This window comes from Pteropus medius, unplaced genomic scaffold (genome assembly GCF_902729225.1).
Source record: "Pteropus medius unplaced genomic scaffold, Ma_sr-lr_union100, whole genome shotgun sequence".
Lineage (NCBI taxonomy): Eukaryota > Metazoa > Chordata > Mammalia > Chiroptera > Pteropodidae > Pteropus > Pteropus medius.
In genome coordinates this window covers 12,597,906-12,602,387 of record NW_024345601.1, presented here as the reverse complement: position 1 = coordinate 12,602,387, position 4,482 = coordinate 12,597,906, and the positions used below count along the sequence as shown (strand labels likewise).

Genomic DNA, 4,482 nt, shown 5'->3' with positions numbered 1-4,482 from the left:
TCTAACCATTTTTTGATGGAGACTTTAGGTTTTTTATATATATTATCATGACATCTGCAAACAGAGACAATGTTACTTTTTTCTTTCTGATTGAGATACCTTTTATTTTATTTTCTTGCCTAATTTTTCTGGCTAATACTTCTAGTACTATGTTGAATAAAAATGGCATGAGTGGACATCCTTAATTGGGATCCCAGAGGAAAAAGCTTATAGCTTTTACCATTGAATATGATCTTAATGGTTGGTTTGTCATATATGACCTTTATTTTGTTAAAGTACATTCCTTCTACACTTTTTTTTTAGTGTTTTTATCATGAAAGGGTATTGAATTTTGTCTAAGGCTTTTTCGGCATCTATTGAGATGATTATATTGAATCATACTTGCATCCCAAGAATCCGTCCTGTTTAATCATGGTGCATAATTCTTTTTCCTTTTTTCTTTTTTTCTTTTTTTTTTTCTTTTTTTTAAACCTACAGCACCCGGTCTTCTTAGGTGGTCTCCCATCCAAGTACTAACCAGGCCCGACCCTGCTTAGCTTCCGAGATCAGATGGGATTGGGCTTGTTCAGGGTAATGTGGCTGTAGACTAATGTGTATGATTCTTTTAATGTTGAATTTGATTTGCTAATATTTTGTTGAGAATTCTTGCTTTTATGTTCAGCAGGGAGCAGAGATATTAGCTTGGAGATTTTTTGTTTGTTTTGTTTTTTCTTGGTATCTTTATCTGACTTTGGTGTCAGGGTAAATACTGGCCTCATGAAATAAATTTGGAAATATCTCTCCTATTTTTTAGAAGTTTTAGAATGATTTATATTAAATCTTCTTTAAATGTTTGGTAGAATTTACCAGTAAAGCCATCTGGTCCTGGACTTTTCATTGTTGGGAAGCTTTTGATTACTGATTTCATCTTTTTTTAGTAATTGGTCCTTTCAGATTTTGTTTCTTTATGATTCAGTCTTGGTTGTTTATATGTTTCCTGGAATTTATACATTTTATCCAGGTAAATAAATTTATTATAGGTAAATAAATATTTAAAAATTGAGAGAAAGTTAAATTTGTAGTGATAGAATAGACATCTTTGTACATGTTGCAAAAGGAAGAGGCAAGAGATGAAAGATGGACCTAGGATTTCATTGCTGGATAGAGAGGCTTTTCTCATCTCATTCTTTTACACTGCTTGATCCACTCAGTTGATGACCACTTTCTCTTATGCTCTCTGGTATAATCTCCATCAAAGTTCTATTTGTCAAATATTTCATTTGACAGCAATGTAAGCTATTGTCAGAAGTTGTCAACAAAGCTTAAATTCAATTTTACGTATTATGCAACAAACAGAGTTAATATGCTAAACATCTTGCCACTTAGAATGCAGTCATCATTTGTCTGGTTTGCACATTTTGTTGTCATGATTCATTGAGCAAATGCTGGTAGTGGGTGAGCTAGACTCTCTAAGAATTACTTTCTATCACAGTATGTTTATCATGTCCTTTTTGGTTCAGTCTAATAAGAAACTTAATTACTTAGCACTCTATATGCTTTATAAGCTATACATATGAACGTATGACACACTGTTCTGTTGAATCTGATAAATTTCTACAAGATACTGTGCGAAAAATAAGTCAATAAAATCTCCTTCCATTTTGAATCAGAAAAGTTGCTACTTAGTCATCATGTGGTGCTATTCTATATTTTCATGAAAATCACTTGAGACATAGTAAACTCATATGTTTTTTAAAATTTAATAATTATAAATATACTTTTGGTTATTCACATAGCAAAATCAAACTTAACTATCAACAAAATCTTTTAACTGTTGTATAATATGGTTTCAGGTAATCATATTCAGTTAAGAAATACTTAATATTTTTCAAATGACTTTACTGAGCACTTCTATCTATAATAAAGTTTATTAAAATGCTCATTTTGACTACTTGTAACAATTGTCAATTTAGTTTTTCCAATAGAAGTTAGAGGAAGTGCAATTCAATTAAATATTTGGAAGGAAGAGATTAATTTCAAAGCAAATATTGCTATTTCAAATTACTGATTTGAGCCTCAGATTTTTTTTGTTGTTAATGGAGTTACCTTTTTATAACCAATTGTAATAGGTTAAGCTTTCTATGTGACATAATAGATGTTTTCCTGTCTGAAGATCTGCAAATTTCAAGTAAATTAAAACAAGAAATTACCAAACCAAGGCACATAAACATTGACTGTAGACATCAAAGCACATTTCAAATAAATAAGTGGAAATTCTCCATAAATAGCCATGTTTCTAGGACATTCTTATAGTCTATGAATGCAAGCAGACCCTACATCTTATCCTGCAATATTATAACATCCAGACATTTGATGGGACAGATCTTCTCAAGATTTAATTTTAAATTATTGATTAGAGCTAAATCTGAAGTATGCATATGCTTCCTTCTCAAGTTTCTTAAAATGAAATGTTCTGAATAATATGAATTATGTGAATATGTAAGATTCTAGAGACTTAGTGAAATAAAGAAATCGTATTTTTTATTTCAGTAAAGACTATTTTTAGAAATAAGTTATTTTTCACAGTGAGGTAAATTTTCAGAGTACATGAAATCATTTATCTTTCAGTATAGGAATATGCTGATTCTTACAGTTGGAATTCAGACTTTCTTTTTATCTCTTTATATTGTCAAATTTATGCAGATATAATTTACATGGAACATAATTCATTCTTCGTAGTGAAAGGTTCTGAGTTTTGATGAACACATGTAGCTATATAACTACTAGCACAATTAAGATACAGAAGAATTCCCTAAAACTTTCCTTTGCCACTCTTTAGTCACCCTTTCTTGACTGTCAGTTCTTGATGGGCACTGATATACTTTTGTCTCTATGATTTTGCTCTTTCCAGATTGCCATATTAATTAAATCATAGAATATACAGCCTTTAATAAATGGCTTCTTAACATATTGAATTTGAAATTCATTCATGCTGTTGTATGTTATCAGTCGTATATTTCTTTTATAGCTGAGTAACATCTCAATGGATATAACAGTTTCTTCAGCCATTTTATGATTTCTTTTTATGTTGTAGGTAGTGTTCCTGCCATGAACACTAGCATTATCTTAGCACTTTGACCAGTTATTATTTTGTGTACTTTTACTTACTTATTTTTAAGATTTTTCTAATAAGCTCTCATGATTTTAGTCTTTGGAAAGAGAGGTTTTTAAAAAAGCATTTTATATTACTTGGAAATATTTACATTTTAGTAAGCTTTGCACTTAATGAAAAATGAATCATATTTTTAAAAATTCTATTAAAACCCCCAAGATATGGTAATAATTTATTTGTTACACTTTTTTGAGATGCTTTTTTTGGTATCAAATTAATTGTGAAAATTTTGAAACTATAGACACACAAAAAATATCAGGAGGAAAATCTATAGAGCTCTAACTTTGCTTATAGTTCTCTGGAAAAGAAATACGATAGTATTTTTTCAATACATAATGTCTGCCAAAGATTGAGAACCAGTGATACTCAACTTGGAAGTTTTAAAAGTTAAACCAAAGTTAGTTAATTTAGTTAACCAAGGAGAAGCAAGCTAAGGCTATGAAGTGGATGAGAAAAAAAATTTCAATGTTCAGAACAAAGAAAATGAAAACCAATTATTATTTGAACTAGCCCATATCCTTCCAGGGAGTTCTCTACTTTTAGTAGTTTGTATAAACTGTGTTTCAACTAGAGTTAAAACTGAAAATTTGAAATTCTCTAGGAGAAAAAAAAGTAGCATGGCTTTATACACTAAAAAATAAATTACATAAAATTACCAATCTAAGGTTATGAAGTATAGAAAAATAGTTCTAAATGTAATAATTTAAAACAAGAATGGGCATATTATTTTACCTTTATTCCATTCTATATGAAAATATCATAACATGCATTTTACTTATAAATGTGTATTTTATTTTATGGTATATATGTTTGTAATCTTTTTGTTGCTTTTGTGATATTTCTCACATTTTCCCATGAAATCTTTCTAGTACCTATTTTACACTATGATTCATATTAATATTTAAATTTTTTGTACGTTATATCTACATTTAGAGTTTGAAGTGACTTTAGAAATCATCCTAGTCCTAGCACCTCATTTTTCTGAAGACACCCATCTCCTGAATGGTGAATGAATGGAAGAGTTTCAAAAGATACAAGAGCTCTATACCTTAATTCAGGAGAATTTCCTCTATTCTTCATTGCATCACTATCACGCAGTGAATCTCACCAGAAATAATTTTCTATACCTTCTGTTTGGAACAAGCTCTAGCCTCAAAATCTTTATCTAAGAAGTAGAAATCAATGAATTAATCCCGTCTTGTAGTTCATTCTTTTCTGTAACTCTCAGTGTTCCTTTCTCATACACCCACAGCCATTACTTTAGGTTGAGCCCACATTATCTTCTTTAGACCAGTGATCCTCAAACTGTGTTGGTATGAGAATCATCTGGA

The 4,482-nt window shown here is 30.0% G+C and overlaps 1 pseudogene; it reads right to left on the bottom strand.

Annotated features, from left to right (window-relative positions):
- Positions 1 to 468: 468 nt before the first annotated feature.
- On the bottom strand, positions 469 to 587 carry LOC120612087 (uncharacterized; annotated as a pseudogene).
- Between the last annotated feature and the right edge of the window lie 3,895 nt (positions 588 to 4,482).